At 48.0% G+C, this 16705-nt stretch overlaps 1 long non-coding RNA gene across 1 annotated transcript; it reads right to left on the reverse strand.

Annotated features, from left to right (window-relative positions):
• Positions 1–2400: 2400 nt before the first annotated feature.
• LOC144223726 (uncharacterized) lies at positions 2401–5760 on the reverse strand. Its single transcript, XR_013332803.1, has 3 exons — positions 5703–5760; positions 3230–3411; positions 2401–2669 (listed from the first exon to the last, which is right to left on the reverse strand). It is a non-coding gene; the product is annotated as an uncharacterized LOC144223726 (long non-coding RNA).
• Between the last annotated feature and the right edge of the window lie 10945 nt (positions 5761–16705).

Below are 16705 nucleotides of genomic sequence, written 5' to 3' on the forward strand. Positions count from 1 at the left end.
ATAAAGAAGGGTGCATTTAATACTTCAGTGATGGAATAGAAGGTGTTTCTTTTAACTTTTGATTTTTAATATTTTTCTATTGTGTTCCTTGTTTAGTCATGAGAAGGCAAATCCTACCCCCAGACTCTTCTTGAACCTGACATTTGGTAGATAACCACCAATACGTGCATGTGATGACCTGTAACCAGCAAAGCCCAGACATCTAGGGCTGAGGTGGGAGACAGATGGTAGAGTCGGGCTTCGATTTCTTTCTGATGCAAATTTGCTCCATAGATCCAGAGAGCAGTGTGGTTGACGCAGGCTGTGGAATTTCACAAGGTAGCATTCCTTGTGGGCTGAGGGTATCCAGGAGAGACTTCTAGATGGAGAAAGCCCTACCGAAGCAGCATATGAAAGGATAAATCTGGACTGAAGCATGGGGAGCTCTAGAGAAGCAATAAGATAAAAGCCCAAAGGTACATGGGGCATCATAGGGATTTCAAAAAGACGCATCGAGTTGAAGCCATGAAATTAATGTTAAGGAGACACTTTGGAGTCATAATGTGGAGGGTTTTGAAAGACCAGCTGAATCACTGTAATGTTATTCTGCAGGCATTTAGGAGTCTCGGAAGCCTTGTGAATGCGAGAGTAGTGTGAGAAAACTAGTGTTCTAGAAAGCTCCTTTTAGTTGTATGCAAGACGGATAATAAGGAGAGCAGCCAGGAAGAGAAGGACCACAAGGGGCAGTGTACTTAGGGTCAAGAGGCTGACTATTCTGCTTTCTAACTGCGTAAACTTGGTCAAACCAGTCCCAGATATATGCATAAATATATAAGAGTCCCTCCTTCTATAATGTGAAAACCTGCCCTGCCTTTCGTTCAGAGAGGTCCTGGACATCACATGCAATGAAGTTAAAATGATTTGTAAGCTATAAAACTACAGAACGGACATGGGAGATAATGCCCCAGGTTGACTTGATGCAACGGATGGGAATGTGAGTTGGTTGGTGGCCGTGGGGGATGAGTGGTTGGGGGCCATATTGAGTGAACGGTAAGCCTCGCTCTGGAGGGGTATCGCGTTACATCCCTTGGCACCTTCTGTGTCACCTGGCACAGCCTGGGGGCCATCAGAAGATTAAGGTGTGTTGAGCTACTGCTTAAGAGTCAAAGACCAGAAATCCCTTAGGTCCCCAGTAACTTCCTCAAGGGAAAGAAAGAAAGAACCAAGCTCGCTTTTCAATCTTGATCTTGAAATACAAATAAACAGTAGAGTGACTGTTTTTGCAGAGTTGCCGAGTAATTATGGAGGGCAAGGAAGAGTCAGTTTGCACAAGGTGATTGCTCAAGACAAAGGTCTTGCCACTGGACTGGTGGAGTGTCCGGGAAGGTGCAAGCAGAAGTCAGCCCAGCTGTTCCCAGCGGCTGCTCACTCGAAGGCAGGCCTCGGCCGCATGGCCAAGAAGGGTTAACCCAAAGGAGTGAAATGAAAACTGCAGAATTGAGACTAGGTTAGGAGGGGTGAGACAGAGCCATCTGGGCGTTCGGCCAGCCCTAGGCTTCCAGTGGAAGTATTTCACAACCTCCTTCTTTCTTCACGGGTTATGTCCTTAGAGTGAGCAGCCAGTGGGAGCATCTTGGGGGAGTGGAAACTGCACTGGACTGAATGTCAGAGCTCTGCGTTCAAGCCCTGGCTCCAACACTGCCCAGTGGTGTGAACCTTTCCTTTTGGGCCAGGCTCAGATGAGACTGCATGATCCCTGGGACGCCCTTCGGATTCAGACTCCTGAGCGGGGCAGGGGACAGGCCAGCCTGTCCTTCCAAACTGAAATTCAGCGAGGACGGCTACAGTGAGTGAACTGACCTACAGCCCAGGGTGACTGAGTCCTGTGACCAGACTTTAGCTCAGGCCATGATGGCAACACGGGGAATTTCAAACAAGGTCAGCTTGGGGCAGAGGCATCTGTGTGCCTGCCAACCAGGGGCTGAGGTTCAGATGAATCAGAGAGCTGGGAGCCCTGCGAGTTCACCCTCGTCACGCCGCGGAGCTGCGTGTAACTCAGAGGACAATTTCCCCGATCGATTCTTCCTTCTGAGCCCGGGACAGCATAACTTCTTTCTCTCCTGCTCCCATTTTCCTTCTCCGAGTCCCAGGAACTTCCTCCCTCCCCTTCGCCCACTTCCCGAGCAGATTCTCAGTGATAAATGCACTTGCTCTCTTGCACACACTTCCCCTGTTTTTTCTGGTGACCGGCCACAGCACCGGCTCAGGCTTTGGGAAGTAGGGTGTGGGGCATGGGGGCAAAGTTCACAAGCTGGTCCCTGTGGCTGTCCCGCTGTGTCACGTGTCTGTGCAGGCAGAGTCCTGAAATGAGCATGGTGAGCTCATTTCTAAAGAGGGACCCATGACTCCTGAGCCGCTCAGGAGCACCATCGACTTTCTCTGGCCCTCCCTCCAGGGTCCAGGGGAGCATCCAAATGAAAGAGACCTTTGCTGAGCACCTACTAGACAGCAGGATCCATTTTTAGAGAAGACAAAGGATCCGGAGGTCAGTCCTAGCTCCTGCTTCCACAAGGAGAGACAGGGTAAGGAGGAAAGCCACTATACCACCACGTAGAATGCGAGGATAGTCACAAATTCAGGAAGACTTCAAGTGAAGGAGAAGTAGCACTCAGTGGGCAGCTCATAGAAGTCTGTGATGAGATAGAATAATCATGCACATCGTGTTTATTATTATGGTTATTATCGTAGCCAACTTTTACCAAACTCTTACTATGCTTGAGGTACTCTGCTACACCCTGTATACTCCCTTATTTCTTCTCGACGAAAGCCCTTTCCTCTTAGATAGCAGCATTTTGTAGATAAAGGACATGAGGCTCAGAGAGGTTAAGTAACTTTCCTGAGGCCTCTCAGCTAGTAGATGATGAGACCTGTGGTTTCCGTGCAAGTATGGAGGTGAGGCTTTCCCATGTAGGATAAAGAAGGACAGCTTGGAGTGGCAAAGCATGGCATAGTTGTGTTTCGGCAGGGCCGATGATGGGAGGGGGGACAGGCTAAATGGGTAAGGGGCACTAAGGAATCTACTCCTGAAAGCATCATTGCACTATATGCTACCTTGGATGTAAATTTTAAAGAAATAAATTAAAGTTTAAAAAATAAACACATAGTGCTTGGTTATGTTCCAGACACTGTTCTAAACACATGTTAAGTTATTCATTTCTTCAATTCTCATACAGTCCTAGAAGGTAAGTACCTTTACTCCATTTCACTGATGAGAAGACTGCGGCACAGCTCTGTGATGTGGGTTGGCCAAGTCCTCACGGTAATGGCGAGAACCAGAATTGAGTCTAGGTAGTTTGGCGACAGGGGCCAAACTCTGAACCCCGACATTCGGTTACTTTTTATTCTGATCTCCAAGTGAAGACTCTGGCACGCCTTCAAGAGAAAGGGAGATCAGAGCAAATCATTTCTAAAGCCGCACCAAACTAACACCTTGTGATTCAGTGGAAATCAGCACGTGGTTAGGTCTTCGGCTGTGACTTATCAGCGGGCTGTTAAACACGCTTTGCTGTGACACAAATATGTCTGTTCATTTCACTGAGTTCTGGCATTGGCTCGCCACTGCCCTGCCTGTGAATTGGGTGGACCCGCTGACACGCTGCAGGGCCCCAGATCTTCACGTAGAAACTCACAGATATTGCACCTGCTTGCAAACCTCTTACCCAGTGGGATTGTGAAAACAGCACCCGATCTAAGCAAAGAAGTGAGCTGGGGAAGTGACTGTGAAGATTCGGGCTGCAGGGGTACGGTGATTCAGCGGGATGTGGCTGGGACGGAACACTTGTCCCTGACTGCTGGCCATGGAGTCAGAGGCTTCAGTTTCCTTAGCCAGGAGGGTGAGACAGATGATTGGCTGGTGGCAATGGGGTTACTTGAGTGGAAGAAATATAATCTTTCTAGTGGCCCAAATAAGAAAGGCTCTGTATGGAAATACAATCTCAAATTCCCTAGTTTGTTTAAACGTTCAGATGGGATATAGCGAATTTCACTTTGCGGATTCCCTGGTGGGAAGGGAGTAGCCCAAGTAGTGGAAAGCGCACTGACTTGGTGTTGGGGCATCTAGTTCCCACCTTGCATCTCCTCCCAACTAAGCGAGAGACACTAGGTGAGCCAGGGGCCCCCTTGGCCTCCGTTCACCTGTAATGATAACCTTTTATGGGGTACCTGCCGTGCCAGGAACTGTTCTCAGAGCTGGAGACACATTATCCTATCTAATTCTCATAGCGGCTTCATGAGGAAAGAATATGATTATTGCCATTACCCAGAGGAGGAAAAGGAGACTCAGAGAGGGGAGGGAACTTACCCAAGGTCATAACTGGCCCACGGAGCCGGGAATTGCCTGTGGGGAGCCCAACTACCTCCTATGTGCCGATACACAAGCCAGTTCCGCTCACGTCCTTACAGAGACAGGGTCGGGTTGTCTGGAAACACCATGTTCAATTCTATTTAGGACTTTTGTGCCAAACGTCGTCCTTCCAGTAGCAGAAGGTGGATTTGCTCAGCTCTGGGCTCTGCACTGAGCCCACCTTTGCTTCCACATTTCAGTGGAGCCTGGACGGTCGGGCAGGGCTCCCTCATTGTCTTCGCCATAACAAGCATGATGCCTGACCCACGGTAGGGGCTCTGTGAATATTTGCCAAATGGATGGATGTATAGAAGAACAATTAAACCTGGAAGGAGCAGCGGAGCGGCGGAAGTGACGGGCAGCCCGAGGGACGCGGAGCAGGGCCAGCTCCCCGGGCCGTGAGCTGGCCCAGGCCTTCTGAAAGTTGGAGATCTTCACTAGGAGATGAGATCTGGCGTTTGGATTAAAAGCTGCATCGTGGCGTGCGAGTCCCCTGCGACAAACAAACTCTCCACTGAGGAATCCCGAGATGGGGTGTCTGCCCCCGTGGAGTCTGCCTACTAAAGGAAAGCTTCGAGAGCGGGTTCCAACTCCACCTGCTCTCAGGGAAGTGGGGGAGCCTGTCAGCTGCTCAGGGCCGGGCTTTCCTGCTCTGCCTAACTTTTCCTCTAGCCAGTTGGGGTTGGGACTCTTACGTTCCCTCTTGTGTCCCCACCCGAGCTTTCCTTCCTTTGTAACGGGAAAAGCACCTCTGGTCTTTTGTGCCATCCACTGCCCCTCACAGGCTACCCGTGCCCCCAGGGTCCCGTCCTCTGCTAGGTGACATTTATCTTTATTCAGATGAACACTCTTGATGGGGTGGTCTTGGGTATTGGTGTGCTTCACCCCGGTCAGATAATCACCCTTCACTGTGGCCCTGAAGACATGGCTAATGATGGCACTTTTCCGCCCTAGGATAGGTTTGTGGGGGAAGGAACGTTACGCGCTGCAATGATAACAGCCACCGATACAATTGGCAAACTACTTCCTCATCCTTTACCTCACTGATTGTCCTGTGCGAGGGCAGTGGCGGCGCACCGTGACACTGTGAGAGGAGAGCTTGTGGTCCCTTCTCGGCCACTAAGTGTGCGACCTCTGTCTCACTTCTTCTTTTTAGTGAAGAATCACCCCAGGGGGTGATTCTGGGACTTCTTTGGCTTCGACCTTCCTCACATGTAGGTAGTAGAAGCCGGGTTTTACAGAGAGCAAACGAGGCATAGGTGCTGCGGGCCATTTGGAACCCATAGCATTCTTACACGACTTCCTTAGGTGGCATTCTTACCGCAGTCTTACATCCTTGCCTTCTGCGGCTTCTCAGTGTGTGAGGTGCCGACGTGTCCTGAGACAGACAGAACAGGGGTTGTTAGTGTGCTCATTTCACAGACAAGACTCCGAGGCTCAGAGAGAGTTAATGCACTGGCTGGGGTCACACAAAGCAAAACGGAGGAACTGGGATTTAAACCCAGGCCACAGGAATGGCCAACCCTGCCTATGGGGTGGATGGAGTCTCTTGGGAGGTATTGGTGTGCGTTGTGTATGTGTGTGTGTGTGTGCACGCGTGCACACGTGCGCACACTCCCCTGAGACTCAGGGCCAGATTGGCTCCAGGGAGTGATAGCTGGGTTCTGAGGTAACTCCACTCTGGAAGGATCTGGCTACCACTTCTCCCTCAAAAGCCAGCCCCTCAGACTCTGTGCCAGCCTGCCTCCCCTCCACCCCCGCTGCAAACCACGCCGTGGCTGTGGCAGTTGTGTGCCTGGTCTTCTCTGTTCAACCCTCCAGATTCATTCTTCCTCTCTTCTCTTCTCTCTAGGAGGCTCACTTTGTGGACATCAGTAGGTTCCCATGTCCTCTGGCTTCTGGTTGGACTCGCTGATTAGGTGAGCGGAGGGCGGGAAGAGGGAGAAGTGAGGCTAGGTCTCCCCATTTCCCCCTCTCTGCTGGCGGTAGGCTGGCCACGGCTGCTTGTGTCACAGCCATCTCCTGCAGCTTCCCAACCCAGTTGCCGATTCCGGTAACTGCCTCTCTCCTTTACCCTTTCAGCCGGAGGACGCGTAGTAGCTCCCAGTGGTTGTTAGCCCCAGGCTGCATCACCATCTCTTGATTTTCCTTAACCCTGTCCACACCTCTATAAATTATGCTTTAATTAATCTCTCTTTGGTCGGCCTCTCTTGAGTGTGTCTTTCTGCTTCGTCCCAGGACTGTGGCTGATAGAGCACGTCTCATTCTTCCTTGTCTCTAGTCTTTTACTTCTTTTTTTTAAAATTTCTTTTAATGTTTATTTATTTTTGAGAGAGAGAGAGAGAGAGACAGAGCGTCAGTGGGGGGAGGAACAGAGGGAGAGGGAGACACAGAATCTGAAGCAGCTCCAGGCTCTGAGCAGTCAGCACAGAGAGCCCAACGTGGGGCTCGAACCCACGCACCGTAAGATCGTGACCTGAGCTGAAGTCGGACGCTTAACCAGCTGAGCCACCCAGGTGCCCCATCTAGTCTTCTATTTCTTAAAAACATTTATGACCACAGGCTTTTAACACGAAGGTCTGCAGATATTGCTCCCGGTAATATTTAACTGGATAACAAAGCTGAGCTAGGAGAAGCAGCCAAGGGTTGGAGTCGTGTGGGGGTGTTGTAAAGGGCACCAAGTCTGGACCCGGAGGCTGAAGACCCAAGTTCACTACCCAAGTTCACTAGCTGTGTCAGTTTACCAAGTCACTTGGTCCTTCCGTTAAATAAATCATGAATCATGTTTGCCTCATGTTCCCCATAAGCTTCTTGGGAAGACCAAAAGATACAAAGGCACTGGAAGTGGTCTATAAATGCTGAAGCATTCTCTGAGCATTAGGTATTTCTGTTGTTGTGTTCATCATAGGCAGCATATGGGCAAAATCCTCAAAAGGCCATGTGCTTCGTTTTCCAATGCACTCAGTTTTCTGTGTCACTTCTGTGCCTCCCGGATTAGAAGAGCTGGCATTTGTGGAATCCAAGGCTGATGTCCAGGGAGGATTGGCCAAGCACTGTCCCGCATGAGCGGAGCTAAAAATACCTTTGACTTCAGTGGGAGCATCTCAGTCCCAAGAGGGCTGAGCCTAAGGGACCAGGACTATGTGAGGGAAATGACGTCTGTCATTCATCTGCTAGGGTTACCAGAGGGCAGGGAGAAGGTGGCTGTCATAAGGCCAACCTTTTCAAGAGCCAGTGGGAACACCGGCTTGACCTATGTGTGTGTTAGGGCGGCGGGTGGGTTGGAGAGGATGGTACCTTAACATTTTGTACTTTTCTGTTAGAGTGAAGGATATGGCTTAGAGCTCTTCCTCATGGCCACGCATCTCAGGAATGCTCCCAGATGGCCTTATGGAGATGGTAGCCACCCACAAGCAGAAGGGGGTGAGGAGGAGGTAATTCTAGGCTTTTGGCTTGGAGCTGAGTTCAATCCAGAGACGGAGAATCAAATGCAGCAGCTTTAGCTTAATATTTCCTGGAATGGGGTCTGGGGAGGCTCATTGTCTCTCTATCCTAAAGATCAGTGGTTTTAAAACCAATTCTTAGAGCTCTAGATCCTTGCTTTGCTAATGTGGTCCGCGAATCACCAGCATCAACGCCAACTGGGAGCTTGTTAGAAACGCAGCATTTCAGATCCCACCCCAGACCCCTAAATCAGAATCTGCATTTTAACTAGATCCACTAAAGATTCATGTGGACATTAAAGTCTGAGAAGCACTATTTTAGAATCCCTCTGAAATGCCTGAGGAGGCAACCCGTAGTTGCTCCCTAGTTATATATATGTGGAGTCCCATAAAAGAGAACATGTGAAAAAGGGGTCCATTTACACTTTAAAAAAGAAGAAACCTCTTCCCCTCCTTTTGGTAGAAGAGGAAATTCTGCTGATGTTAGGACCCTGCTCCTTGTCTCTTCTTCTGAGGCCAGATCCTCACCCCTCTGCCTTTCCCCTGAGCTCTTCAGAGGTCTAGCACAAGCCTAGCGGGAGGCTCCATAAATCAGGGGTTCTGGTCGGAGACCAGTGGGACCTCACAGTGTTTCCCAAGCCACGCCGTTCCCAGCTCCGGGGGTCTAGCCTTGACACGGCTGCCTGGTGAGACACTGATGACAAAAAAGTAGCTTATGGTGACCCGGGAGTTTAGGGCTCAGCTTGGTTCTTTGAAAGGAGAAGACAGAGGATGTGGAGCTTCCTCCTCTGCAGGTAGAATTATGCGCGGAGCTTAGTGTTTGTTGTATGAAGAACAGCCTGGCAGGAGCTGAGAAGAGATAAGTCTACTTCCAGCTGGGATCTGGGCACAGCCTCAAGGTAGCAGGCTTTCAGGATTTCCAGCGGGAGTGCTTGGCGGCCTGCAGCAATATCTTTTGGGTTTCAGTTTGCTGCAATTATAAATATCTGTGATTTGCATTTCCTTTCCATCCTACCCTAGAGGATGTCAATGCATTCTGCTATTGCTTCCCCCTGCGCCGCCCTTACATGAGTCCCGTATTGACAACATTCATGCCTTCCTTTTTACAGAAGGGGAAACTGAGGTTCCCCATGCATGGGTGCCATCTACATCTGGGCTGATCTGGAACTGGGAAATTCTCGAAGGAAAACTTTGAACACCAGTTCCAGGCTTTCTGGCTTATACTCTAGCCCCTCTCGTATCGGAGACAGAGTGTGTATTTCATAGACTTTCTTGGGTGATAGGAGCATTGCACAGTTTGAATCCATAGCAGGTGACACGCAGAAAGATTTGGAGCAGAAGCCACAGCTTTTTCACGAAGAGTCTCCCTGTGGTTTAGAGAGACCTGAGGCACAAACCTTGGACCAGCTTGTGACTCAAGATACTTGACTTATCTGAGTCTCAGGGTTTTTTTTTTTTTATTTCTTTGATTTGAAAATGAGGATACTAAGATTATTTACCACCTAAGGTTGTTATGAAGATGAAATACACGTCCATATAAGATGTTTATTGGAGAATTGGCCCCTCAAAGCCCTTGATGCTTGTCAGCTCTTAGCTGGTGGAGGCAGTCATCCTTTCTCCCACTGATGCCTGAGGAAAAGGAAGAAGTGTGACAGGCAACCCCACATTTGCAACTGAGTCTTTCTTTTGAGGACATCAAAGCTCCGGATCTTAGGAAACGGTTATCCAAGATTTTAAACATCATGTGTAGAACAAATGGGGTCTGATGCAGTCCACACTGAGTTTTTCCTCGGTTCTAGTTATGTAACTATTCACCAGTAATGCAGTAGTTCAACAAGCCCAGTCTCTAGGCCAGGGGTTTCCATCCTGACTTCAGTTGGGAGAGACAGGGATGTGGGGTAGAAGAAGGCCTGGCTTGAGATCCGCAGGACCCGGGTTTGTCCTCTGATTCACCTTGAGACCATGGACAATTCAACCTTTCCCTTGTGCTTTGGTTTCTTCACCCATCCAAGGAGGAGACTGATCTAGGAGCTTCATATGGCCAATCACCTGAGATCTATTGTGGACAATAAAGACCTCTGAAGCCATGCTCTGTGGGCACTACATTTCTCTCTTTTCTCTCCATCTCTACCTGTCCTAATGAATGGGGTCTGAGTTGAATGAGAATAAGCTTATGAAATCATGTTTTACATATTCAAAGTGGTTCCATACTCACTTACCTTCTTCTAGCTTCACAAACAGCTCAACAGAGGCAGATAGGGTGAATGTCATAATTCCTATTTTATTGACAACAAAATTGAGGCTCAGAGAGAGAAAGAGACCCAAGGTCGCTTTGCTCACAGAGACAAAGCCGTGCCTTTGCATTTCCAGTTCGGATTTCCTCTGCCGGCAACTCCCAGGACCGGGCAGAGAAAAGATATATGGCCGGGTTGGTTCCCCGGGCCAAAATGAGTCCCTCTTGATTCTGCTTAATTTCCCCTCCCTGCCCAAGCTCTGGCATCCTCCTCACTCGGCCTCCCAGTAAGAGAGTGATGTGGAGAAGCCAACTCCAAGGTGAGTATTCTAGATGAAGTGCGCTGAGGGCTGCATTTTACCCCTCCGCACATTCTCCTCCAACCTGTGCTACTGTCCTTGCCCGGGCCTCACCATCTGATCGGGAGCATCCATGTGAGGCCGCGGGAGACTTAGCTCAATTATTCTCAGAGGACGCAGCAGACGGAGGCCTGCACAGCAACAGCCTAGGCCAAGTGTGACAGGGAGGCTGCTGGGCTGCACGGTTGACCTGCTCCAATGGGTTGAAGACAAGTAATTGGGCAGAAAGTCATGCACCTGGATGATGAAAAGATAAGCTTCCAAAGAGGGGGGCAGGGAAGGTAGTACGACACCTGCCATGAAAATGGGTGTATGAGTTTTTGAGGAGAATTAGTCAAGGAGATTTGGAGGCATTTAAGCATCTCTGTTGAAACATTTCTCACTCCCATTCCTTCCCTCCGTGTTCACCGCCACCACCCTCTCGCTTCTCACCCAGAAGGTTGCAAATGCCTCTCAACTGGTCGCCCTATTCCAGTCTCCTCCGGCTCCATTCCACCCCCACATGGATCCCAGCCTACCTGTTGAGCCATACCCCTCAGCGCCCCGCCCGAGCATGTAGTGCTGCAGATGAGTGAACTACTCACTCTGCCTGTTCCTGTACTTTTCCATCTCCAGGGCTCTGCTGTTGTGTTTTTCCTTCCGCTCAACACCCCCTGTGGGCGCAAATCCAACGTTATCCTTTCAGGGCCTCTTTAGCGCCACCTCCCCTGTGACATCTTTCTTGGTCTTGCCCTCTCCCCTCTCCCGAGGGAGTGACCCCTCACGCCCGCGTGTATATCACACCTGATGGTTTGGGCTCCTCTGTCACGGCCATCTCCCTGGTATTGTAATGACCTCTGTGCGTGTCTTATCTCCTCTGCTAGACTGGGATCACCTTGCAGTCAGGGAAGGGGATCACTTTCAAGTTTGCGTTCCTCAGTCTTGGCTGCTTTTTAGTTATTTGATGAAGTAATAAAAATGTAAGTGAATGACTGCTTGTTAGGACAGGAGACAGAAGGCTTCTAGCTTCTAAGCTTCAAATAAAGTCAACCATAAAAGCCAAATTAAACTGATGATGTTGTTTTGAGGCGTGTGTTGAGGGAAATGCAAATAAATACATTCAAAGAAAAGTGGATCAAAAAGAAAAGAGCCTGGCATAGGCTGCAACCCAGGGGACCAGGAAAATAGGAACGAGGGAAACAACAGTGTTTGTTTTATGCCTGGTAACAGAAGTCAACAGAAGCTGGAAGAAGCATCTTAGGGTGGGACCAGATGAATCATAAGGCTTCCAATTAACCCTTACATGGACGAGTATGTCTTCTCCATGATGGAAGCATTGGAATGGAGAATGCCTAACACATTAGTGGCCATCAAGAGTTGTTGAATTCATCCACATTTTAGTGTTTACCTCGAGTTGGTCCAGTGAACACTATTGATACCGGCAAGGCCCAATCCTTGCTCCCCCAAAGTTCACAGTCCACTTGGCAAAAGGTGTCATGGTAGCAAATAATCCTGACAGAGCCCATCGTCAAATGTGCACGTGTGTGTACCTATATATAAGAATGCGTATGACACGTGCCATGGGGCTACGGAGGAGGCGACAGGTAATTTTAAGTAAGGGGAGGGAAAAGCAAGAACAACAAAGGGGAAGATGCTTTGGAGAACACATCTGAGAAGCAGAGGCTTCAAGAATGGGCCAGATTCTCCCCAGTCTCCAGAAGCTGTGTGTGAGAAGGCATTATTTCATGAGTTCAAGTCAGGAGGTTGTGCAGCACAAGGCAAACCTGCCCGGGTCAGGGAACAGGGGACTGCAACGCCGAGGTTACTGACTGCCCAGTGTTTGGGTCTTAGAATGACTTAAAAAAAAAAGTCCACCGTTTTGTGTGTGTCCACATGTGTGCATACATATGTCTGTGTACGGTAAGCAGGAAGACTGAATAAGACTATGGAATGGAAGACCCTACTGGAAAATGAAAAGGACTTCCTTCTTACCCAAACCTGATCTTACCTGTGTAGGTGGAATGCGGGACAGAGTCCCTAAGAGGGGACGGGTTGGAAAGGGAGCCTCACCTCAGCCACTCTTGGTCCAGGGAAAGTGAAAGGCTGAAGAGAACGTGAAAAACGAGGGCCGTTTCACTCTCTGCAGCCCTTGTTTATTCATAGCCTCATCTGCATAGGTAAATCGGAGCGGTCAGCAGCACAGGAAGAGGCAGCTATCTCTGTGCAGCTGCGTGGAGAGACTCGGGTGGCCGCAGTGGTGGGGAGTCCCCGAAGCCACTCCGGGCTACCAGTGCTGCTCTTTGTGGCTGGGTGGAAGAAAAGAGGGAATAATGCAATGGCAGACTGTCAGAGAGGAAAGGGACCTGGCGTCACGTTGGCTAACTCCTCTCTCTTACGTATTACATGTTGGGAAACCGAAGTCAAGAGAGGCCAGGGGTTTGTCCGTGGTCCCACAATCAGGGACCGTTGGGACATTGACTAGAGCCCATGTCTCCTGACTTGAGGGTCAGCGCTGCATCCTGGGGTGGAGGAGAGAGACCGGTGCGGGAGATGACATGGGGTGAAGAGCCCCCCGGGTGCCCCATGGCACATGCTGGCACTCACTCCTGACCGGCTGTTCTCTCAGGTCACCTTCTGTCTTTATTCTGCTCCCTGTCCAAGCAGCCATGCTCCCAGGGGCCACAGGAAGTTGGAGGGGTGGGGGGTGCTATGACTTCCATAAGAGAGACATTCGCAGTTTCCATGAAATGGGCAGGCTGTTCTTGTGTGCTTTCCTTTTTTCTCTAAGTTTAGTGGGACCCTTTAAATCTCTCTGATGTTGCTTTTGTGGGCAGAACGTTTACAGTCATCCATTATGTGGGAAGGATTTGACTGGCAAAAAGATGAGCGTTAAGAAATTGATGCCTGTTCCACGAATTTTATTTTACGTTTCGAAGAGATTAACCCCAGCTTTATTTTAGGTTTTTCAGGTCATCAAGGTGAGAGACAACCGTGCCCTGCTAAGAGCCCTAACCTTGACATCAGGCAACCCGGGTTCAGTCGCCAGCTCGGCTGTTTCCAAACCTTTTTTATTTTCATCAAGTCAGTTTATTTCTTTGAATCTCAATTTTTTTAATCTTTATGATGGGGACATTAATAATATCTATGTTATTAATTTGCTTATTTAAATTCATTCAGCTCACATTTTTTTGAGCTTCTGTTACATGCCAGGTGATGCTCTTGAGAGTGATATAAAATCATGTACAACATGGCTGAAATCCCTGCTCCCTCAGAGTCTATATTATTATATAAACTATAATAAAGATTAAGTGGGATAACATGTGCTAATAAGCTTCGCACGGTCCCTGGCAGGTAGTAGCTGCTTAATAAATTATAAAGTTAGAACTCTCACAACATCAGGTGCTAGGGGAGCTGTTCTAGTTTTACTGGTGCCATTAACCAGCTGGGACACCTTGGGAATCCTCTGGAAACCTAAGTGCTTTTCAGCGCTGTTCCTTGGCTAATGTGACCTTCTTCAGCACAAAAGCTTCCCCGTCCTCCTAGGGTTTTCATGGACAAGAATCCTCCCTGCTCATGTAATTTCCATTCCCATAGGGACAAGACCAGAGTCACAGGCCTAAAAATGTCTATTGAACGGTCCTTGTCCCATGGATCAGGTTCAAGATCTGAAATGAAATTTCAAAACGTACTTTCTGTTTGTTGCTTGCTTTCTACTCATTAACTCGTTTCTGGCTGTTAGGAAGCTGCTTCGCTGAAAACGAACAAAATTCTGATGAAATCTGCTCTATCCTTGGATGAACCTGCTTTCACCAAGAATCAGGGTGGGGGACCTAGCGACCAATAACCACGGTCAATGAAATTTCTACCCAATCGTGTTAGTCCATCTTAAGGGACGGGTAAAACTCCTTTCCAGTGATGGTATATTGAAGGGAGTTTCAAAGTTGGGCTTGGGTCTCAGAGCCACTACAGGTTAATTAAGTTCAAGCCAGAGAATTGTAGACAGAAGGGAGAATAAACAGTGTTTTGCTCAATCGCTTTCTCTCATAGTTGAGAGAGCTCTGGTCCATTATCCACAGCAGCCAAGACTGGAAGCACCTTATGTGTCCACCAACAGATGAATAAAGACAATGTAGTATTTATATGCAATGGAATATTTTTCAGCCATGAGAAAGAAAAAAATCTTGCCATTTGTGACAACATGGACGATACTTGGGAGCATTGTGCTAAGTAAAACAAGTCAGACACAGAAAGACAAATACTGTATGATCTCATTTGTATGTGGAATCTAACAGCGCCAAAGTCATAGAAAGAGAGACGAGAGTGGTAATTATCTTCCACGGGGTGGGGGGATGGGATAAAAAGGGAGACGTTGATCAAAGAGTACAAACTTCTAGTTATAAGACAGGTAAGTTCTGAAGATCTACTGGACAGCATAGTGATTATAGTTAATGCTGTATTATATACTTGAAAGTTGCTAAGAGAGTAGATCTTAAATGTCCTTACCACAAAAAATAAATGATAATTATATGATGTGATATACATGTTAGTTTATGCTGTGGTGGTACTTACTTTGCGATATATAAGTGCATCAAAGCAACACCTTAAACTTACATGATACTATATGTCAATTATATCTCAACAAAGTTGGGGGAAAGAGTACATATGGGGGTGAAAGGGGGTGAATTTGGTATTGGAAACAGTGAATATAAATTGTCTGTTGGGCATGGAAATAAAGATAGCTAAAAAGCAATTAAAAATAATTCTGGGGGCACCCGGGTGGCTCAGTTGGTTAAGCGTCCAATTTCGGCTCAGGTCATGATCTTGCGGTTCGTGAGTTGGAGCTCCGCATCCACTCTGTGCTGTGCTGACAGCTCAAAGCCTGGAGCCTGCTTCAGATTCTGTGTCTCCCTTTCTCTCTGCCCCTCCTCTGCTCACACTCTGTCTCTCTCTCAAAAATAAATAAACATTAAAAAATATTTAAAAAAATAATTCTGAAGGGGAGAGGAATGTGGAGGGAGGGAGAGAGAGAGAGAGAAGAGAGAGCAATTTCGCTTCAGACATATGAGGTCTCTGCCCTCTAATATCCATCTACTAGCAAGTAGTGGATACAGCAATATGGCTTCATATAAAAAGTCACAGAACCCTGGGGCGCCTGGGTGGCTTAGTCGGTTAAGCGTCTGACTTTCGCTTGGGTCATGATCTCGCAGTTCGTGGGTTCGAGCCCCGCGTCGGGCTCTGTGCTGACTGCCAGCTCGGAGCCTGGAGCCTGTTTCAGAGTCTGTGTCTCCCTCTCTCTCTCTGGCCCTCCTCTGCTCATGCTGTCTCTCTCTCTCTCTCCTAGAAATGAATAAAAATATTTAAAAAAACAAAAGTCACAGAACCCTACTAGAACCAGGTCTCCTGATTTCCAGCCAATACTCGTTCCTTTAGCCTTCCCACAGCTGGACACGTCACGTTCCAGTCTTCTTTTAAAATCGTCCTAAATAGTTTTTGGCTAAATATGATCTCTGTTCATTGACTTCAGCCACTAGTTGAGGTATTTAAATCGGGGTCTTCATTCGAGGAGTTCAGAGCCTGATTTAAACACCTGAAGGGTTGTAAAAAGGAAGGCTCTTCGGATGGATTGCATGAAATCTCAAAGACAGAGATAGAGCCAGTACGGATATAATAAACAGAGGAAGTTTTATTTAAAACTTTTCTGACATGCAGAACTATCAAGAGCTGGAATGATTTGCGTTGAAGGGGAGTGAGCTCTTCGCCATTGGAGGTGAGCAGGTGGATGCTCATGAGGTAGTAGTTTGGGCCAGGTGACCTTTAAGATCTCCTATGTCTTTAATAAAGCTGTAAGGAATTTTTAAGCACTTAATCTAAATAATTCCGTCTTAAGTCCATTCGTGTATCTGCACCCCCAAGTCAGTTACCATCGCTTGGGTTCATGAGTTTGTTATCCACTCTGTAAAGTAGTACTTCTTTGTATGTCCCTTAAACCCTGGGGTAAGGGGAGGCTGGGAAAGTTCTGTTTTTCTGAGATTTGCTGGTTAAGCACATAGTTCCAGTCTATCAAGCATTATCATACTCCCCAAGTCTTCTCTGTTTTTTTTTTTTTTTGATTGAGAAAATTTAATTGTGTTGTCTATATTTATACCAACCAGCTGTATCATATCAGTTATTTGAATAATTCTCTGTCTTTTCCCTCCATCCCCCACTTCCCTCAACTCCACTGAATTTTTCTTAAAGGTCCATGAATAGAACCGCTACCTTTGTCCTAAGCCCACACACTGCTTTCATTCGAACAGGGGATAACACCTTT

This window comes from Crocuta crocuta, unplaced genomic scaffold (genome assembly GCF_008692635.1).
Source record: "Crocuta crocuta isolate KB4526 unplaced genomic scaffold, BGI_CrCroc_1.0 scaffold70, whole genome shotgun sequence".
Lineage (NCBI taxonomy): Eukaryota > Metazoa > Chordata > Mammalia > Carnivora > Hyaenidae > Crocuta > Crocuta crocuta.